This window comes from Perna viridis, chromosome 11 (genome assembly GCF_037379345.1).
Source record: "Perna viridis isolate PV_CMFRI_1.1 ecotype Kerala chromosome 11, ASM3737934v1, whole genome shotgun sequence".
NCBI classification, from domain to species: domain Eukaryota; kingdom Metazoa; phylum Mollusca; class Bivalvia; order Mytilida; family Mytilidae; genus Perna; species Perna viridis.
Genome location: NC_142455.1, coordinates 39,218,099 through 39,241,881, shown reverse-complemented (window position 1 = coordinate 39,241,881; position 23,783 = coordinate 39,218,099). Strand labels below are relative to the sequence as shown.

Genomic DNA, 23,783 nt, shown 5'->3' with positions numbered 1-23,783 from the left:
AAATTGAACTGAAGAGATCATATGAGGAAGGTGAAACCTTTTAACCCCCCCCCTAAGAAACATTACTTCAAAGAACCTTTCTGGCCTTTCTAATACTACTGTTTACATTTTCAGAGCTCATATTCCTGGTTGTTTTTTTGTTTGGGTCAGTGATGTTATGAGAAGTGTGCAAAGAGGATGGAGGATTCTCTATGGTATAATCTTGGTGAAAAGTATAAGGAGATATTATAGGTTCTGAAGGATATTGACCATAGTCAAATTTTGACAATGTACTTTCATTTACAACCTGGGAGATTGACACTGGGGAATTCTATATCACAATGAATGTAATCATGGTCAACTAGAAATTTATTGGCAGTAATATTTAAATTTCGACCATTTTCTTTAGGATTACTTGAAAAATAAGTATGATCAGCCAAATTCTTACTATATCAGCATCAGATTTTGGCTTTAACGGGATATCCTTGTTTTTAAAGGGTGAATTAAAGCTCGACGGAACTTTTGATGACATTTTTTTCCACACAAAAGCTAATTTCAAACTTAACAAATTGCTCTTACCAAAATATACAACCACATATTTCAAACAGTTTTAGCGAGGGCAGACGACTAAAGCAATTAAGAATGCGCATTGGCTATTGTAGAGCTTACACATTCCCCGATGTTTAAACCATAAGCAGGTGTTTTGATTTTATTTCTTTAATGATTTTATTTGTTTGTATTATTTGTGTAGGTAACCTCGCAGTTATTCCTTTAGCATAAACACCATGTCTTTAAACGAACTCAAAAACGGATATACGTTATTGCGCAAGTCACGGTTATTGGTTCGAAAATGTCTTAATGTCGTTTTGGCAATAGTACGGAATTATGGGTAATGGTATTTTCGTAAACGTTGGAGCGCTTTCTGTTGACTGTTTTGACAATCCATATCTTTAAAATAATATGATATGTTTTGAACTTAATCAAAAACGCTACTGAGACCGGTTCTGTTCTCAATCACATTTTTCGAAGTGTACGAAAATGAAGCTGCTATTATACAGTTTTTAAGTTCCTGAATTTACATGCACAAACCAGATATTGATGCATTTTCTGCCCATAAGTATACATGACCCAGTTGATAATACAGCCATTTACGCTCCCTTCGGGAGCGTATTAAAATCATCATGTGCAATATTTTGTTTTTTTTTATTTTGTACTGCATTCGTTTTAAACTTAGTATTTATGTGTGGATATGGATATTTTATGTGGTAACCTAATTTCAATATTTAAGGTATAACCCTCCAGGTAATAAAACGCATCATTGAAGAATATTAGCATAACAAAATATAGACAAAAAGAATGTCAACAGTGTGATGATTCAATTACGTAAAAATTCAAAAACATAGCCTGAACGTGAACACATAAAACAGAGAAGATCTACATTCACAATGTAGCAACCAAATAAAAAAGATTGCATTTAAAAACTGACAAACTGAAGCACTAGCAATAAGAACTCCCATAAAAAGGGACATCCAGAATGATTTGCATGTCCTGCACCGCCAGCGGCAACCACAAAATTGCTAATGAGTATAATCCGGTACTAATCACGCAACAATAATGCAGTTCCGCGACACATGGCAAATGCTTAAAGGAATAAACATATTAGTTTGTCAAGCACAAGTTATTATATTAAGAATCACGTCTAAATAAAGCATATGTCATAAATGCTGCTCCCATCATTTAAAAAAAAAACACATAATTTTATCTGAAACATCTTTTGATATACCAGCACATTAAGCATTATTTTACCCTTACTATGCAAAGGGACGAATTATCGGCTTTGGGGATTTGTTTTGGTTTTCATAAGGTGACAATGCTAACTGCGCAATGAGCCAAAGATGAGGGAATCGAGCGGGGGATTCTTGTAAAATGAAGAAACGCTCTATATTAAATAACATGCACTATATATCCACTTTATATCCAGTAGTTGTTTCATCATTATCCACAACTTGATTCGTACTTGTTACATCATGCCTAAATAGGTGGGTACTGTATTATTACTGACATAGCACACTAACGTACAATTAAGTGCCTCTTCAATTGAAAGAGTAATCAAGTGAACCAAGGTTATAGCGGTATAATATCCTTTGAACAGCAATATCGCATGTATAACTAAGGGTTTATACCTCAATGCTGGGACATTGGATCTGTTATTTGTTTTCGGTGCTGCATTATTATTTTCATCATGTAATCAGTTTCTTGGCACGTCTATAAATACATGTATACGAGAATGTTATATTGAATATTTTACCAGCGGTTGTGCGTTACATGTTTAGAAACTTTAATCTGCATGGATATGTATATTCATAATTTTATTTTAGACTTAAATACTAGTATTCTAACGGAAATTAGCGTGCTAAAATTAAGCGCATTTTTTATTTAGTTACTCGTATGCAGACCCTTAGCATCAAGAAATATAGAGGTGTGGAAACAAATATTTTATCTTGTATTATTTACGGACAAACATGTGATATAGGCAGCTTGGAATTTAGACTAATAAACGTGTGCATGTGGTATGTATATGTGGTATGTATAGGAAAGAATTTTGCGTTATTATGCGAAATCATTCATCTACAACATTAACGCAGAACATCCGCTACAGACTTTAAATACATATTCCTCAATGCTTATACAAGTTACATCTTAACAACAGATAGCCAGACACTTTGTTTTCGGTGAAAGAGGGAGTGGAATTTCTTTTATTTGGCAGTACGACTAGTTTAATGGAGGATCTATACGACTGGTAAAGTCGTTCCCGTCCTTCCTGCAAAAAGACGAAAAACCATATCATTAAGTGGTCAGGCATTTGGATATCGTTATACCTAAACTTGCAAAATGAGGATATGTAAAGGTGTAGGGTGTCCGTACTTCCGTCAGTCCACACAAACTTCCTTTCTTATGCTATATACGGGATGCATCTCGCATCTCTCATATCTTCAATTATTTTTAAAATGCTTAAAACATGTCTTTGTTTCTCTTCCGACTACATATAGATATACTTAAGATGTAGATTGCAAATTAATTTAAACAGTTAATACTATTATTGACTGGCATTTTCTCCTCTTTATACATAAACTCTTTTTATAAACTATAATTTTTATTTCATAAAAAACCGCACACACAACATACAAAAAAAAAAGAAAAACAAAAAAACAAAAAAAAAAAAAAAAAAAAAAAAAAAAGAAAAGGAAAGAAAAGTTATTTTATTTTTTTATTTTTATTATTATTATTTTTTTGTAATTAATCTATCAAACGAATATTATCTAACAACATACGTCCGTAAAGTAATGATACAACATTATCATTTTATACGGTACCATGTTTATCGTTTATGTGATTCAAGTAGTTCATGTAGGTATTGTGATTTCGAGGATCGTAATGAATGCCACGTGCCGGCCGATTGTACGGTATATTTTATATTATCTGAATAGCGTAAATACTCGTATACAATTTTCTCTGGTATAATGATGAAGGCCCCATATATTTATCTAGTGTTTTCATCTGGTCCTGTTTGTACCAAGGACTCCTGAGCGGTGTTAAGATGCACCGAATAGTGATTGAGATTCTTTTTAAAAATATCTTCGGGCTGAACGGGAGTGTTCAAAAAAGGCTGGCTTCAGAGGTCACCACGAACATGTTTTCAAGCTATAATCTGCACATTTTGTTCAAAAATTATGAAAGTAATATGTGTATTGTGATTTCGAGGATCGTAATAAATGCCACTTGCCAGGACCGGTTGCATGGTATATTGTATATTTGCTGAATAGCATAAATACTAGTATACAATTTTCTCTAGTATAATGATGAACGTCACATACAGGTATTTAGAATTTTTATCTGGTGCTGTGTGTACCCAGGACACCTGAACGGTGTAAATATACACCGAAAAGTGATTCATTTTTCTTTTTAAAAATAACTTCGGAGCTGAACAGAAGTATTTAAAAAAAGACGTGCTTCAGAGGTTACCACGAACGGGTTTTCCAGTTATAATCTGCACGAATTTTGCATAAAAGAGATACAGTGATTTTATCTTTGAATTCTTATATTAGGACTGTTTTCAGTCCTAAATTGTTAAATGTATGTTATCGACACAGTTTGAGATTCATTTAAGACTGTTCAAGATTTCTTTCAGACTATTCAAGTCTGGTAAGACTGTTCAAGACTCTTCTAGACAGGTGGAGATTTGTGAAAACTTGGTCAAGACTGGTCAAGACAAGATAAGACAAGTCGAGACTGAATCAAAACAAGTCGAGACACAGTCAAGACTTTTTGAGATTTGATTGGATATGGTGAGATTCAGTCGAGAAGTATTTTTCAGACATATTTAGAAAAATTAAGGAATGTATACCTTCTTTTACAGATGTGAATATAAAGTTAGAACTTTTGAAAGAGGGTTGGTGGTACATTTTGCAGATCCAGCCATGTAGCGTTGTTTGTGTGGATTCCTGTGGAGTTAAGGAAGACGAAGAATTTGGTAGCAGCAGTATATGTCTTATAGCCGCTATTGATTTCCACGTCTATCTCTAATAATAAACATTGGATGAAATACGTTTTCCAAACAAAGACAATGTTGTATTGGACTTTGTATGCTGGTACGATAATATGTTTGTCCTATTTAGTGGACAAAGTTTTTTTTCTACATCCGGCACATTGAAAACATATTGACAGTCATTGACCTACATTTCAAAACTAAAGCCCTCAAAGCCTGTATCCATTCCGAAAAGGTTAAAATGTTGTTGTTTTTTTTTCCCATTCTCTTGAAGACAAACACTTTGATGTACAAATTATTCATATCTTATTGACAAATAAAGAATACGGTATACGGTAATACAATTTGAACAACACAATTGAATCGATAACTTTGTTCTTAAAATTCATACCACTAGCCTAATATCAGTGCATAACTCAATCGGAAACATTTCGAATCCCAGATGGTGATTTACGATTATATGAGCGATTATTAAATTAATTATTAAAATATATTTCTTTATATTTGGGGCTAAGTTCTTATTGCAAAAATATACCATATTTTGGCGTGGTGTAAATTTCAACGATATTAAACCGAAAAAAGTATGCAACAAGTTTTGCGGATATTTAATTTTGCAGATGTAAAGTGGTGCACTAAGTGTTTAGGGTCTGAGTAAATATAGTTTAAACAGACTGCTAAAAAGCGCCAAATTAAGACCCATCGAAAACTACCCGCTTTATGGTAACAAGGAAATACATACTTGCGTTTATATCAATGTTTTCATTGACTGTAGAAAGATATATAAACGCTTTTGTTTTAAATTCAGCCATTAAGAAATAAAATAACAATGGATGCATTAGTGACATATATTGTATACAGAAAATTGGATGTCAATTTGTTCTTTTAAATATGTTTCATATAATATTTTTATATATTTGCCACCAACATGACACACGAGGTGGTACTTAAGTGCATTGGATACATTTCAAGTCACCCCATCAACTTATAAAGAATACTGCAAATAAAATCCACAATTCTAAACCAGATATTTAACAGATCGTAACAAAGTTAAAGGAACATGATATAATCAGACTTTGGACAAACGGATAAAAGAAACACACGATGACAACAACAAAGAAGAACTATCATATTTTAAATAACAAAGGGTGGAACATATTAGATAAAATTCAGTGTCAGTGTTCAGAACTACAGATATCTCCTGAGGTAACGTTATAAGGGTATTTTATAATCAAACAACGGATACACTCTGTTACATGAGCTTTTAGAGATTATATCGTTTTCCACATGATATAAACTTGGTATATCTTTTAATCAATGTTCCCTTTTACGGATCAGTATTGCCGTTTTAATCTTTTGATTTGTTTAACCAAGCAATCAAATTATGTCTCTCTCCCGGAGGTTATCAAAGCAATCTGAAACTTATTACAGCTTTTAAGATATTTAAGGATCTTCAATTACCTGAGTTCCAAATTATCAATACAAAGAATTAAAATACTCTTGGTGACAGAAGACATTTCCTATAGTCTCTGTAATTATCTGTGTTAACAGAGTATGTAAATAATCATCATATTATACCATCGTCAAATAATGAAAGAAAAATTATTGAAATCTTATGATAATCCTACTAAAACCGTCTTGAACATTTTTTTTTCAAACACCTTGATGAACTTCAATTATTATAGTTTCGGTTCATCAGAGTCTTCAGGCAGTAATTATGAAATCCTTATGCTATCAAACAATTTCACGCGTTAGTTCAATTATATTTATTTATTTTACCTTCTTTTGTTTATTCCTGTCTGTTCAAACTGGGAACATGAATCAGGTGTACCGGTAGGGAAAAGTAGTATAGCTTTTTAAGCGCATCGATCTCGAAATACTTTGAAACATTTGATTAAATAGACCTCGGACGATAAGTGTAAGGATAAGCCTTGCAAATGAAGTTACTTCAGCATTTTTAGGAAAATAAAGAAAATAATGCGAATACGTATCATGAAGTATGCATGCACTTATGGTGAGCTAGAGAAAATAGTCTATTAAATATAATGAACTTTGAGTTGAGTCAGACAACATACAAAAAAGTACTACTGGCCACACAATAAATTCGTGCAAATATATCTGTTAAATTAATTTCTCAGAGTGAAGTGCATTAGAGACTTCAAAATCCTTGAAATGGTTGACATAAAGATGAATAAACTAAAACATTCTCATTTACCCAAAATAATTATTTTAGGTGCAAAACAAGTGCCAGTTTCAAGCATTATTTTGGTGTTCCGAAGGACATTTAGGCATTACCTCCACAAGTACTTTGGTTAAAGTCTTAAAAGGCCATTTCGGTCTGGAAAAAAATTGTTTTATGTTGTATATTAATTCAGTCGTTCAGTATCTACATGTAAGATACCTGCTGTGCGTGACCATTTAAGCTTTGTTCAGTCTAATTTAGGCGGTTCAGTCTTTCATGTAGTACGTTGGCTTTAATAACCCACTTTGCGACCTCGACCTATCCCCAACCCTCACTCATCGACTAAAACATGATTTTTTGCTGTCCTTATGTCACCCATTTACGAACCTTTTTGTTGCCAAAAAATAAATAGAGCATTTTTTTTTCAAATCGTAAGGGTTACTGCATATTTCTGGATACAATTGTAAAGATCAGACATCGAGTTGCATAATGTTATTTATGTTAATTATGGTTCTTCACATATGCTGTACCAGGAAGACTTAGACCGTCGAGCAATTGAGTCCAAAACACGAAAAAAAAACATGTGATTGACATAAAAGCCTTTCATACAGTCTGTCATAATATAAGAGGACGATTACTTCATCTTTTTAGACACAAACATACATATTCTACAAATGTTAGAAAGATTACACATGAATTGAAAATATGTGTATACCTTTACACTTTATCGTTTTACGTTATTAAATCATTTCGTACGGTATAATTTTGTATAATACCGATATCTTTGTAATAAGTTTCAGTATAGTGTTTGTAAACGTACATTCATTTGTGTGTGTGTGTGTGTGTGTGGTGGGGGGGGGGGGCTTTAATGAACTCTTTTAAATAAGCAAATGAGATCGTAACTATACTTAGGGCAATATTCTGAATAGCATGATATAGTAATAAGCATTGATAAAAGCAAAATTAATATTTTTAGTGGACTCCGAACGGTTCTCAATGTTTTCCATGTCCGGTCTTTGCCCCTATATTTTATTCTTTTGATTTCCTCTAGAATCTTGGTTCCCCTGACTACTCTTCTAGTAAACACGTGTAACTTGTGATGTACCTTTTTTTCAGTTTGGATTAATACATGGTTTTAAAAGGACTAGTGATTGAATGTTCAGTAATTTATATTCTGCATAGAAAACAGGCATGAATAAAAATTTATTCAATGGAGAGGACTAAATGAAACCCTTTGCAACAACATATGTATCATCCTGTCCTGCTAAAAGATAAAAAAAACCAAATATATTAAAGTACGCGAGTGGTGTCTTTGGCGACTGGTTAGACGTGAGCGAAGTATTGGGATTGGTTGGCATACCGACGGACAGAACATTTAAGTCCAATCATTCTTAATGAAGAAAAAATCAAAATACCTATCAAATGATTGTACAGTTATTTGATGCCAGAACTGCAAAGATTTTGTCAATGCTCCAAAAAAATCTCATAGGCGTTAGAATGGAATGGATGTAAGATCAAATTCAAGCCAAGACAAAGGTTTGAAAGTAAAGGGAAACTATTGAGCCAAAAATTGAGACAGTAAGATCAAAGAATAAACTGAAACGTGACGCAAGCACACTAAAAGTGAAGGATCGACCCGGCTCAACTTCAAAACATAAGTATGGAGTGGGAGCAAAGGAAGTGCATCTTCCCTCTTTCTCAAACGGAGTAATTTCATGTCATGTCCATACGATGTAAAAGAAATCCGTGAAAACTTAATCTGCTGTCGAATTGAATGTTAAAACTTCATCAGTTGGTAAGATGCTTAAGATTATGGCAATAATGAAAATTGAAAATTGATTAATATAAGCTTATTGTTTAGCGGTTCTGTGCCATGGGAAATGGACCACCGTCTTCACTGTAAAAAAATAACAAAAAGTTGTTACTATTTTTTCAATGTGTGTTTATAAGTTGTCTGTCATCGTTGTATTAGTGGTCAAAATGTGTTCATACCAAATGAATAAAGTTTATTGAGTCTTTTTCTTAACAATATTATTTTCGTTAATTAACAAAAACCTTGAAATCTCAGGGTTGACCATAGTTTAGAAATTTTCAGTTATAATTTCTGATAGGCATCTATTTCAGGTTTTCTTTACATCACAAAAATGTTTCTATGACAAAAAAAAATACGAATTAGAATGATATCTGACAAAACATTTTGTCAGCAGAAAATATTTGGAGTGATTAACTGGCTGTCTATCCATATATAAAGAAACATTTAATTAAGTGAGTTTTTCTGTTAGATTATTTTTTTTGTATAATGGTGTGTGAAGGGAGTAACCGTTTACCTTATTCCTGTTGACTCCTTTTACGACATCCCAGAGATAAATAAAGATAGAATAATGATACAGAATCTCACTTTTTAAAGTTGAACCGGGAACGAATTTTCCCATATCCAGGTGTCGACAGGCTAAGATGTTGGTTTTACGAATCTTAACAAATCTCATCTGAATTTGTGGTGATCACAAAAACTGTGTTCTGTACAGAACCTATTACCGATCGATTTCATATCATATTTTTTTTCGATTGATCATGTTTCTGTAATATAATTGTGTGTACAATGAATTAAAAAAAGTTCATATTTTGTCAGCAAGTTCTTACTTTGAAAGAATACTCAAGGAAACCAAGGTTATAGCGGTAATCAAAAGAATGTAATCCAGAGACATGGAAAACAGACATACACAACAAAGAACATGAAGTGACTAAAATCATACATACAAAGTAACAAAAGCAAATGAGCAACTCAGACGCCAATAAAAACTAGCAGCATGGACCAGGTCCACCAAAAGGGTAAGCGTCCTCTACTTTTCTAGAAACACCCGCCGAGTTGCTCGAAAGAGGAGAGGAAAACTATGACACGTTGAGTAAATCAGTTTCATGGGGCAGATGGTTACGAAAAAAACAAATGATGAAGCAAAATGCCAGTAGGACTTGAGAAATGTTTGAAACCTAGTTCTTTTATTTCTTTTTCTTTTATTTTTTTTTTCTGGGCAAAAGAATGGTTACCACACTTAACCACTAAAATCTGCCCCATTGCGAAAGAAAATATTCGTTTATTACATATACTAACTTCACACAATGTCTATCTGGAATGTCCTATGCAGAAACTTTAAATCGGTTATCAAATCTTCATGTCGACTGTCATAACTTCGGCCATAATGATATTTACTAATTACTAATTAGGGGTTATATCAGTAGGTTTGTAATGAAGTGATTTCTCGTTTTCCACTGAGAGTTTTTGTTGTTGTTGTTGTTGTTCGTCCGTCTGTTTGAAATCATACGCAATATGGACAATTTATATATATTTAAATGATTGTATTTGTATTATTGTATAAGGGATGTTTTTTGGAATGTCTTTGTAACGGTTAAGACACATTTTGTTTTCATTGTTCTTAACTTGTAATGATTAGTCCAAAGCATTTCTCAAAATTACAGATTTATTTACTCGTACTCAACATCTTTCTTTATTGTCGGAAGTAATTATTAAGGAAAACATAGACTTCCGTGCAAATGCAAAGATTTCTTAAGCAATCACCGTTAGGAGGCCCTCAACTTCAATACAATAATGTTTACAGATTACAGGACATACCTGAAAATGGATATAAAATTCTAACAAGTTTGGCAGTTACATATAAAGCGAAAGCTTCTGTCTTCAAATTGATCTTTTTTGTTTTAATTATTCCAGTTGTTGTCATTAGACCACTGTGCGCCACCAGCTCCAAGGTAGACAGAAAAAACTTGTGGCCCTCACCTGTATTTTCAGACGTAAAAATTATACTACTACCTAACGTGGCGTAACCATTATGAACTAAGACCCCAATTTTATGTTGAAACACCTTCTTAATACTTTTGCACTTAGTGGTATTTTTTGTTTACATTATCAACATTTAATGTTGTATACTATATAGTGGCTGCTTGAAACACTTCCGGTTAACGGGGGGCAAAATGCGCTAACATATACAGGTCTGATGTGAAAACCGACAATTTTGGAGCTCTGTGGATCGATATCCGAGTATTGATCTGTAATCTTTTGATTTTTTTTTTATTTTGAATATAAAATTACAAATTATATCTAAATTGGAAATTGATGAAAATGAAATTAATGTCAATCGAATGTGAAATAAAAATCAAATGAATATCGAACGAATGTCGAATAAGTAACCAACTTCACACTGCTGAAAATAAGCACTTTGATATACAAATCAATCATCTCTATCTATGTGATAACACTGTTATCTATGGGTCCACTGGCCGTTTTCTATGTGTTAACAGACTGTAATGCTCAATATCAACTGTGATGGATAATTATATTCTGAGGGGCAACTAGTTATTTTTATAGTTGTAACGAATGGTATCGATAGTTTTGGTGATTGGACGAAACCTAACTATTGTGAAAAAGGTCAATATGCACTGGAGTATAATAGTTTGGTAAGATTTAACTAATAGTTGAAAAACAGCAGGACGTTTTCGGTTTAATAATATTAAATTTATAGCATATATGTTCATACTAATATATCGTAATCTGGTTATTTATTGTGATTGTATAACAATTCAAAAAAAAAAAAAGTACATCATTGATGAGCATCATTCAAGTACTAATCACATTGATACTACCGGGTGTTCAGCAATATGACTTTTTAATCATAAAACAGTACATTACATGTACAAAAACTTATATTTTATACACAATTGATATTCAATAGTCAATTATTTAACAATTACGTTTTTGTTTTTTGTTTTTTGTTTTTTGTTTTGGTAAATGGACCTCTTCATTCATTGAAGACCCATAAGTGGCCTTGAACTGACATTTTTCATCTCAGTTGGGTAGTTTTGATATATTTTTTTCTACGTATTCAGTGCACGGGTAGGTTTTGATAACACACTATGATCTTATCAACTGTAGATATGATATATACTGGTTTGTTTTTAACATTGATGTAGATATTTTTAAGAGTTTTATTTTGAAAAGTTTGAAACATTTTTACCCCAAATATCAATGAGAAAACTCCCGTAATTATGTCATCACACTAAGTAATGAAGAATTAACCACACATGTAGCAATATGGGTTGTTAATTAAGTAATATCAATAATACAGTCCCGTAAAACTATCGTCTTGTAGCACATTTTTTTTTGTTTTCGGATTAGCTCTAATTAAAGAAAAAATATCAACATTGAACAACAGTAAGACCTGCAATTTTCTTTAATGTATTCACTTATTCATTAAAAGTAATAAATTCATATATTATTTAGTAAGATTCGTTGTGTATTCGCTATGAAATTGTTCAATTTGTTTCCTATCAGTTGTCAATACGTCTAGATCGTTAGCGGTTCGTAAACATAATGTTTTGTTCCGGGCTGCAAACACCTTTGTACTTGTTCTTCGTGCGTTAAAATTTTGCTCTGAATGCGATTTACTCTTAGCACATTTTTTTTAATTCGTTCAAACCATCAACTTTATAACTGACAGGTGATTGACATATATCTTTGTTTTTTGTTTATTCATTTGCAGACCGCTATAGAGTAAGAGAGCCTTTATCAAAATCGATACGATAAATACACGTAACTTCTATGATGATTTGACCTATTCCTTCAGTCTCATGGAGCTGACTTTATAGCTGATCTGATCTGAAGAAAGAATATAGTTTAACCAGATCCTTGAACATGAGTTTGCGTTATATAGGCGAAGTATTATATTTAAACAATCCTAAATTCGGGGATTTGATGTATTGCATCTACCCCAAAGAGCTTGATATATAAGATACTACAGCCTTTTATCTTGACCTACGCTTTACGACAATCGTGACTTTCAATTCAGAATTGTCAACTTTCCTTTCATATGTGGCAACATCCCGTCAGCACCTGCGTATTGAGCATATCAAAACGTTTACGTTATCTCAGAGTTTGCCGTAACCATGCAGATTTTTTTTTAATCGCGTTAAAATTCTAATACATAAACTTCATGACAGGGCTTTATAGCTACAAGATTGAAATCATCACTACAGAAGTTTTATGGTCGTCATCGTGAACTCGTCGACCGTTAGGTGTATCCATCTGCGCCTTGAAAACTGATTTGTTCAACGTGTCATGGTTTCCCTTTTCTCTTTCGACTACCCCGGACTTGACTTTTATGAGCAACTGGGCAGGTGTTTCTAGAAAATCAGAAGACGCTTACCCACACCGTTGTACCTGATCCATGCTCTCAGGTTTTAGTGGAGTCCGAGTTGCTCATTTGCTTTTGTTACTTTGTATATATGATTTTAGTTACTTTGTGTATGTCTGTTTTCCATGTCTGGTCTTTGTCCCTGGGTTGTATTCTTTTGATTACCGGATTACCGCTATAACAATGGAGTTTCCATTTTGTTAATATCACACTAATATTTGTGCAGCATTTAACATAATTGCGAAAATATCAATACTTTACAAACTATTTACAAACAATGAGATATGAACAAATTCATGTGATTTGTCATGGCCTTCTTTGACATTAATAACTCCTAAAGATAAATAAGGTTTATATCCTACAAAGCTTTAGGCCCAATGGCATATTTATTAATAGAATATAGGTTACTCATTCCTTTTACTTTCCAGTTTGTTGTTAGTTATGCATTTCGCCATGTTTTTTATTTCATCTTAGTATCTTGACTTTCAAATTGATCCCGTTTTGATTAAATTTATAATTGATCCTTTATCCTTAGCATTTCATTGCTTACATTTCGGATATTCTTCATTGTAATTCAACTGAAGATTTGGAAACATGTGAGTCTCTAACCAAGGGTGTTTAAGGAGACGGTTTTTTTTTATCTTAATATAATAACAATTCAGAAGGAATAATTCTTCATCAATGCAAATAATTAAATTTATTGAAAAGGTAATATTTCGTTGGTCAAAGTGCAAATAACACTTTATAGATTCTCCACGTCTTTTCAATTCAATTCAATTGTTTTAGTTCAACTTATCTATGAAAACGTTCGGTCTGCACATTGTATTTGTTAATGTTTCACAATGCCCTTAACATTGATTGAATGTTCATTTATTCATCTTTTTTTTTCTATGTGTAATGTAAGTCATTTAAGTACAAATCACAATGATACTCCCGGACGTTCATCTATATGACATTTTAACCAACACAAAAACGGTACATTACATGTACAATAACCCTGTCACTAAACGCTTTAGATCAGAACCTCAAAGATTTTTAAATCTTCAGTTTATTGCACTAAATGTAGGTAAACGATTGGTAAGCATAAAAGGTCTATCTTAACAGTCCAAAGCAGAACAAATGATATAAAAGTCAAGAGACAAATAATGAGATATACATATAGGAAGTAATATACTGCAACGTGCAGACATCACTCTAAATTGAATGAGGATTTTCTGCCCCGTTTACAATAATATTGGAACACAATGGGAGCGTTTTTAAGGAGTAGTTCATGTTCAGGGCGACCTTGACAAATTACTTAAATTTGTTCTTGTAGTGGAAAAAGCCACACTTCAACTGTCGTAAAATTATTCGGTCGGCTATAAATGTTGTAAAGAAGTGATATTCACGAGATTACGTAAGCCTGATGTTTAGATGTTTAGTGTAGCCCATCACATTCGTGTACCATCAGAAAAATGAAAATTCCCGGCAAAAGGGCAAACTGGATGTAATCATTAGAGAATGGTAAATCGATTGTATCAACCGTCTTTCTACATATACACAATAACCTATGGCGATACTCCGTCAATTTCAGTATTTGTTTGTGGCAATTGATACAATAAATACATCGAAGGACACACTAAACTTATAAAATCAGTTCTCATTGTGATCAAACTCTTTATATAAAATTATTATGGAACTGTTGTGTCCTCCGTATAACTGACCAAATCTGAGGATTGCCCCCACTTTTTTATACGGTCTAGGTTGTTTTATGTTGTTTGGTTTTGCCGGTTTTATTTTTTGTTATTGATAATTTGTTTGTTATTTCTGTGGTTTTTGGTTTGTTAGTTTAAGGTTTATTTTTTTGTTCTGTAATGGTTTTGTTGAGTTTGTTGAATTTAAGATATTCTGTGTATATTATTTCTCAGTTTTTAGTCTGAAAACGCAGAATACAGTGAATGCGTAAAAGAGAGAACGACTCCATGGGGAGGGATAAATGTCAGCTCAAAGCCATCTTTTCGTCTTTAGTGAATGAGGAGCAAACTTTCGAACCATGGGTTATATTGCAGCTAGCCCAAAACAATAATATACATGGGTAGAGCAAACGGTTGCCCCTTTCGACTCCAGCAACATAAAAGTAAACTGACAGTGAAAACGAAGCAATATGTACAGTGGCCCTGAAATTCCTGACTTGGGGCAGGCTCAATAAATGCGGCGGGCTTAAAGTACTTAAGCATGATCACAATCCTCCCCATTTCACGCATTAATGACTTTAACGTGATATTCTACAATTACATTTAGCTCTTTGCAACGGGAAAAATAAATATCCAGAAAAAAAAAAGTATTAACTAAAATAAGCCTAACTGAGGGGAAGAACCAATAGTAAAACCATGGGAACATTGAAGTTAGTAATCGTGGTTTCCCCGATTTCTGCTTAGAAAAAAACATTGTTTGACTTTATTCATAAAAGATGCATTATTCAGATGACTGCAAAACATCTAGAAATGTCGTCTTTATATCTGCAAATAAAAAAAAAAAAAAAAAACACTTGAGATATGAAATCCATTTAATAATTGGTTCTAACATATACAGGTAATTGTAATTGGTAAAAATATGCATGTATTTAAAAATTGCTTGTATTATCAGTTCTTTTATTTAAACAAAGAAGGTGGAAAATAATCAAAGTTACAATACCAACTTCTTAACATTATTCCTTCTACGCGATGTACTCATATCGTAATATATTTGAGACAACTTTCAAGATGGTTGTGGGAATATTTAGAGCTTTTTTTTTTGGTATGATACATATTAACTCGATACAAATATACGATCAAAATGTCATTTCAACGTTTATTATATCTTAAAAGACTCATGCCATACAATCATGTATATTTCGAAGTGTGAATCACCTTTCTGGAAATATTTTGCAGTTTCTTCGATTAGGGTGAAGTTACGTATTATCATTTTATTAATTTAATTCAGCAGAAATAACTGTCATCAGTGTGTGAAATCCGTCATATAACTTGCATGCATAACTTCAATGTTTGCAACTGATATATGGTTGAAACTTTTAATTCAAATTTGAGGTAATTGTTCATTCACAAGTACATCACTTCTAGAGATCATACACTTAAATAACTTTTCAGCACTTGTGAGAAAAAGGGTAAGAACAAAATTGCTCAACCGATCAATTCTAGGCAAACGGATATATGTTTAACATATGGCAATATCTAAGAAAAAACTTCAATTGCCCTGATTTGGTACAGTCATTTCTGATAAAAATCGTGGGCTGAACCATATGTATTGCGCGCTTAACCTCCCCACTAAGTTGTTTCCTTGTAAATTGCAATGCAAAATGGCAAATTGCCATGGCAAATTTGGTAAATTCAGCAATGGAATCAGCACAGAAGATATATTGATGATATTGCTAATATGAATACATATATCTCCTTGTCAGGTAAGAATATTTCACAATAAGATTTTGAAATCAGAGAAATATAACTTTTTTTCAGGAAATGTGTGAGTTGTATTTTATTTCTATCAACTTTTTTTAAATGCCTGACCCTCAAGCAAACAATAGCTGAATAAAAAGAATAGTTGCTTCTATTTCTGGTATATTTTAACAACACCAAATTCAGGGTATATCACTGCAAATAAAAAAGATATCAAAATCGTCTCTTGTGTCATATTTTTTAGAACTGAAATGTTAACTGTCGTCAAATTTGAAGTTAAGGTCTAAACAAACGACGCAGAGAAATTGACTGTTCTACTTTCCTATAATGCATGGGACAAACACATTAATAAAACATCAAGTACAAGAAACAAACTGCCTAAAATGAAGTTGAGTTTAAATCGTATCAAACAATATGGCATAAATCTTAAACTTTCTTATACTTTATTCAGCCAATAACATTTTTTTAAGCTGAAATCAAAATATACAGCTTTGTCAAATAAGGGCTGGGGTCACTCTGTCTAAAAATGCTTCTAACATATATTTTGCGATGGAATATTTAACAATAATGAGCAACGTAAACAATGAAACTATGGCATCAAACAGAAATTTGACGTTGTTCAGGTTTTAAGATATCGATTTCGTAAACCGGTAGAAAGATTCTAAAGAAAAGAAATATTAAGACCATTTACTGGAAGGAGTAACGCAAAGTTTACATATAACGGACAACGACAATGAACAAACAAAACATTCCAAATGAAATATTGCGATGTTATGTATGGTTACTATCTAAACAAAAACATCAAACATAAAGATCGTATTGTCTTGGTCTTAAAATACTACGAATGATAAAATATAATTATCTTAATATTTAAAAACAATAAGTCTCATCTTAAATGTAAAAATGTACATGAGATATTAATCAATAGTCTGGCGTAAATAAAATGAATGTAATCTAGGGACAAAGACCAGACATGGAAAACAGACAGACACAACGAAAACATTATATAACGAAAATAATACATACAAAGTAACAAAAGTAAATGGGCAACTCGGACTTCATACATAAAAACTGGAAGCATGCACCAGGTGCACCGGTATGGTAAGCGTCCTCTGCTTTTTAGTAACACCCATCGCTCATAAAAAGTCAAGTCTACAGTAGACAAAAGAGGAGGAAATCTGTAACAACTTGAACAAATCATTGTTCGTGGTGTAGATGGATACACTTATTAAATGTCAACATATTTACAAAATGATGATCATGGTGTCATCCAGATCTAAAATTATATTTTAAGATTTGAAATTCAAATAAAAAAATGCAAATTAGATAAAACCCATGTGGTTGATATATCCGCAAAAAGTTTAAAAGGTAAAAGGTCAAACTTAAACCGAGTTGTTATACAGAAAGTTACCATGTAATTACATCCAGGTCCTAAATTTTACGCCATACAAAGTTTTAAACGTAAGTTAGATAGTGATAGGGTTGTATGTGTTTTTTTACAATCTTACAATCCAATATAAAGCAAATTGCTTAATATTACATCAAATCAAATAAATATCTCCCGAAACAAAACAAATTGATATCGACAAAGGATAAGTTAAAGAAAAGGCTTATGAAATTGCGAACTTTTAACTGTAAGCTCTTAGTTTAAATAGAAATTTGTCTCCAACCATGTCTTAAATTGTTGCCAAGAATTAAATAAATATTCAGAAATATATGTTGCAATAATAGCCGCATGTTGTTAGTACAAAAATAAAAAACGAATATGATAATTTTTTGTAAGGCTTACCTTAGCATTGTTAAGATGGTAAACATTTATATTTCTCTATCATCTTCATTGTGATATTGATCGAGTAATAACACGTGACACATGCAAAACAAAAATGCAGTACACGATAGTTTCTGCTGGACAGCTTCGAGGCACGCACATTAAATCTTTCTCAATTGATGAATTACTAAATTAAACTTCTTGTCCACACATTCAACATTGCGCTTTCTGGCTTCACCTCCGTAAGGAATTTCATGAATGCGTATTCATTTAGGCCCATCACGATGTAGAAGGAATTACTAAACCCGCTTCGAACACAATAACACTTTTTTTTTCATTTTTGTGGATTTTGTTTTATTCTACACTTTTACTATTAACAGCGCTGTCGTTATTTTTGGTCGCGTGTCTTCTTGTCATATTTGTTTTCCCTAATAAATGACAAATCTGCAATAAAAATAAATTTATGACATATTCGAAATCGAATAAGAGCAAAGCACTCCATAACATAGACTAATTTCGTACATACTATATACAGTTGGCACATTTCTTACCACTCTTCGATTCTGTGAGAGTTTGTTCTCATTGAAAACTTCTAAACAGTCAGAAACTGTTCTAAATCGCGACACACCTTGCCAGAATATGTCGGGGGTTTAAATAAACTATGTCGTAATCTGTCATGGGTCTTGGAACTCTCTAATTAGAAACTGTTATGTTTGACATCAATCTGTCAATCTGTATAACATCACCTAACCAATAATATTCAACTTCTAAATTGCGTTGATTAGAATAGTTTCTGACATATTTTCAAAGGGTATGGTGAGAAGGAAGCTTTGTTATATTTTAACTTATTCTAGTTAGCTGATACCCTATTTTTCAATTAATGTACAACATCCAGTACTAACAGACGATATTGGTACGACCCTTGCCATGTCTACCGTACCAGGCGCTATGTCACTTGAAAGTGTTTGCACTCATATATTTGCAAAAAAAATGTCAAATTAAAATAATTCTGACTGGAATATATATTTGTCACAGTCATCCAAATGATAGTGATATTTAAAACAAATACATTGTTTAAGATCCTTATTGAAATCATAAGTGCTCGCACTCAAAGATTCTGCAAAAACATGTCAATTATTATAATTGTTATTGCAGTATATAAGTGTCAGTCACCTATATAAAAGGTACAATAAAACATTGACATTTTATCCAATGAGCTTCGACTTATGGAAATTACAAATGTTTTGCATGAAAATGTCGAATGTATAGTAATTTGGACTGAAGTATATGTGTCACACGCAACCAAATGAAAATAAGATTGACATTTCATACAATAATTGTATACTCTTATTAAAATTTAAAGTGTTTAGCCTCATATGTTTTATATATGTAAGAGCTTTATCGGGAATAAAAGTGTTCATACTCGTACAATTTGCAAGAAAAAAGTGTAATTTGTAAAGAATTATGACTGAAATGTATGTGTCGCAGTCATGAGTACCCACATGATAGTGAAATCAAAAAAAAAATAAATAAACCATTATATTCAATTCTTTTAGACCTAATGAAAATTATAAGTGCTTGCACTCATGCATTTTACAAGAAAATGCCATTCTTATAGAGTTTTGACTGAAATATATGTGTTGTAGTCACCAACATATTAGTTAAACTTAAAACAAAGTAACATTTTATTAAATAATTGTAGACCCTTATGAAAATTAAAAGTGCTCGTACACATACATTTTGCAAACATATGTATTTTTAGAATTTTGACTGTCACAAATATGTTCCAATTACCAGCATGATACTTACATTGAACACTTTTACAATGAGATAAGACCCTTTTGAAAATTGAAAAATGCTCACACCCATACATTTTGCAAGAAAATGTCATATCTAAAGTATTTTGACTAGAATATATATGTCATAGTCACCCACATGATAGCTATATCAAACCATCAGACAACAGGTCGAAATAATTCAATATTAATTTTAATGATTTATTGCTTTTAAGTATTAAAATAGTCCAAATTACATCAGACAAAAAAAAATCAACTATTTAGTACTGTGTCCACAATTTGTTAACCAGACTTCCTGTTCTAACATAGACTGAACTAGTATCAATAACTGTCCAGTGGTATGACAGTTTAGAACAGCTTTATGTTTTTCTTTGTCGTGACCCAGGACAGTTTCTGTCAGGATCGGTCAGACTCTGTAAGGAATTTTGTTCTATTTGCTGTCATGAACCTTTTTTTTTTGTCTGACAGATTGTGACAGATTTCAAGAGTAGGTAGAAGGGATCGCTATTGTATATTTGTCAATCATGATTTATCTTTAACAGCCGAATAACTTATAATTATTAATAATATGTTTATATATGACTCTAAACCTATCAGCGAAACAATTTCTCTGGTTAATGGGTGATTATTGACTGATCTGTGATAGATCAAATACTAGTGCCAGATTTCGTTTGCAGGATGTCGGTAACTCTTTTTTTATTTTAAATTTCTTTGAGACGAATGAAAAGAAGGAATTATAAATTCTAAAAACTCATTCTTCAATTTCAAATAGAATAAATTATACTACAGAAGTGTTTATCCAATTCCAAGCCGGCCTTTCAACTACATTGGGATGAATACATTTCTGTTTGAGTTTCCCACCATTTAATATTTTCTTAGTTTTCAATGCAATTCATATATGCCGCCGCTATTTTTACAGAAACTGTTTGACAATTGAACAAATGATCTGAAACTATTAACTTATTAATAATTGATCGTAAACTTAGTTGCATAGATCGGTCTTGGTACTATATATGACGATTGTGTATGAGTGCATTAACAACTGTAATAAAACTGTTTAATTAGCAATAACTTATCTTTAATAAGTTCAAAATTTTCTGTTCCTCAAACAACCAATCTAAAAATAAAAGTTATTCACAGTGTAAATACGTTTTTTTGTTTCTTAGAATATTCTTAAAAAATATTTCACTCCACAACGGTATTGATTAAGTACTTTAACTACTTCGATAGTTAACCGATCATTTATATATTTTTCCTTTAAAAGGCACCTAATTGAACAGTGTTCACATATGTTTTTTTTTAATATGAAACATGTAAAACATATTTGGAAGTCTATACTTCAGCATTCACATTTACATTTCTAAATTAACTATCAAATATACTGCATTCTTTAATAATAATTAAAAAAAACACACATGACGAAAAAAATTAATAGTTATTTTAAATACTTCTATTTTCTAAACAATATGCAATATGTTCATTTTCTTTTGAAACATACTGTTTACAATCAATATTGTTTACAGTTTACAGTATTGGTGCATTAAAAATACTTCAAATGACTAATTCTTTAATGTTTTTGATAGGATTATCTTTGATCTCCTTGCATGAATTTAATTATTAACAGCTCTACAATTTTCAAAAAGATCGATAACCAGGTATTGCAACAGTTTTGTTTTAAATATTTTTGATTCTTTAATAACCAAAATATGATCAGGAATGTCGAAGAACGCCTAGATGTAACGAATGTGCGGAAATTACTCTGGGCACTAGTTAAATCTTAATTGGTTGTTGGCACGAATGATCATATTCTGGTAATTAACGATAACCAATTATTATCATATTAATCGTTGCTATTTTCAACATGAATTTAAAATTGGGTGAGCGGCGGATTGATATTTGTACCATGTTGACGTGAGAAAGTGCGAGTATAAAATTAATGAATTAATTACACAGTGTGAATTTTAGATTTTGTTTTTCACTGAGAACATTCTGCAAATCACTGCATAATAAAACAGATAACTTCAACATCCAGTCGTGTAATAAAATATATTAATCAAATAGTATACTTACTACATCAGTGTGGAAGTTATGATGGTAAGTGTAGGTCTAGAAATATTTTCCTGTTATCCGCTTACTTGAATATGGTCCTTTTAAGATTGAACCTCTGTTAGTTAGGCGTATTGGATTTTTCCTTGACCAATCATACTGTTGCCACGCCTACATAACCTCCACCAAGTAACGACCGATTAAAGTTCATATCTTTGATCTAAAAGTAAAAAAAATGAAATGAGCATTTTGTCGTTAAATGGTCCTGTATATTGTTTCAAACACAGGACCTAACTATACTACACATTTAAATATGTTTGTAATGTGTATTATCAGCCATGCATTTAATACAAATCACACTGATATAATAAAGTTTCCCGTAAAAAGTTAATAATTGTTTCCTCAGACACAGCTTACAAAGTGCTACTTTACGTTTGCGTTTTATTTTCTGTTTGCATGGAATTCCATTGTTCATCTATTGATTATTCAACAGTTAATCTAAATAACGTGTTGTTTGAAATGTTAATAATACAGACTAAATTGCAATACTGTGAACATGATTTTGTTCATACATGTTTTTTCGATTTATATCTAGACTTTATATCACAATAGTTGTGTAAAACGTTCATGATGATAAATATACTTATAGATTATATTTGATACATAAATTACTATTCTTTTCAATAAAAAAGTGTTTTTCATTGGAAATAACCACTAATCATCTCTTGATAACTAATGCAAGATATTGGTTGTTTTTAAACCATGACTCAAAGCCAAGGTGCAGTGCAGTCTAAAACCTTTCAAAAACAATATTAAATCTTACCATATTGAAGGCAGTATTCTTAAAGTTGAACTTTGCTGTGTTACTTAATTCGTTTTACGAAGAATTACATTACATACTGTAGTTGTTAATTACATTATTGATAGTTAATATATATGTTAACAAGTTAGAGTTTGTGACACTCATTTGAAATAATATAACCAGAACATTACTAATAACATATTTTATACCAAATAGACATAAATATGTTCTTTTGAGTACGTTTTAAATGAAATGATGAAATTTGTGCCACCCACGTTACAATCGCGGTATATGTTAGATATATTTCAGACTGTTAGATTAAATAATACAGAAACAAGCTTAAGACACGCTAGAGAGATAATGTATAAGCAGACGCTAAACGACAGTTTAGAACAAATCCACCATCAGATAGACTCAGAAGTAATGATAAGGAGATACGTTATAAAAAACGTTTGATAGCCAATGTTTATTATCAGAGGTAGACGTAGAAAACAATAGCAGTGATAAGACCTACACTGCTACCACTCTCTCCAAAGAAGAGATTGTGGAAAACCATGAATATGTGCTATCCTCTTTTGGTCTCTCTACCAAGGACGATGATTGTGATTTACCGTCTATGTACTGGATTCCTAAACTTCACAAGAATCCATACACACAACGTTTCATAGCTGGATCTGCTAAATGTACCACCAAACCTCTTTCAAAACTTTTAACTTCTATACTCACAACTGTCTAAGAGGGTCCACAGTCCTACCACAACACTTGTTACTCCCGTAGTGGTATTATTTTAATGTGGATCCTGAAAAATTCAAAAGATCTTTTGGAGACAATCAGTTTAAGACTATTATCTGAATACAATAGCATTAAAACCTATGATTTTGCAACACTGTATACTTCTATTCCCCATACTCAGTTAAAATCCCGACTTACAAACATTATATATCCTTGTTTTTTTTTTCAAAAAAAGATGGTACACCTAGATACAAATATATAGTTCTTGGTAGAGATTCCTCATACTTTGTAAGAAATAATTCCA

General features: G+C 32.0%; 1 long non-coding RNA gene across 2 annotated transcripts; it reads right to left on the bottom strand.

Annotated features, from left to right (window-relative positions):
* Positions 1-17,008: 17,008 nt before the first annotated feature.
* On the bottom strand, positions 17,009-22,262 carry LOC148604021 (uncharacterized). Of its 2 annotated transcripts, none has more exons than XR_015916427.1 (3): positions 21,970-22,262; positions 18,125-21,016; positions 17,009-17,611 (listed from the first exon to the last, which is right to left on the bottom strand). It is a non-coding gene; the product is annotated as an uncharacterized LOC148604021 (long non-coding RNA). The 2 variants fall into 2 exon arrangements; XR_015916428.1 differs by having other exon boundaries at positions 17,009-17,487.
* Positions 22,263-23,783: the final 1,521 nt, after the last annotated feature.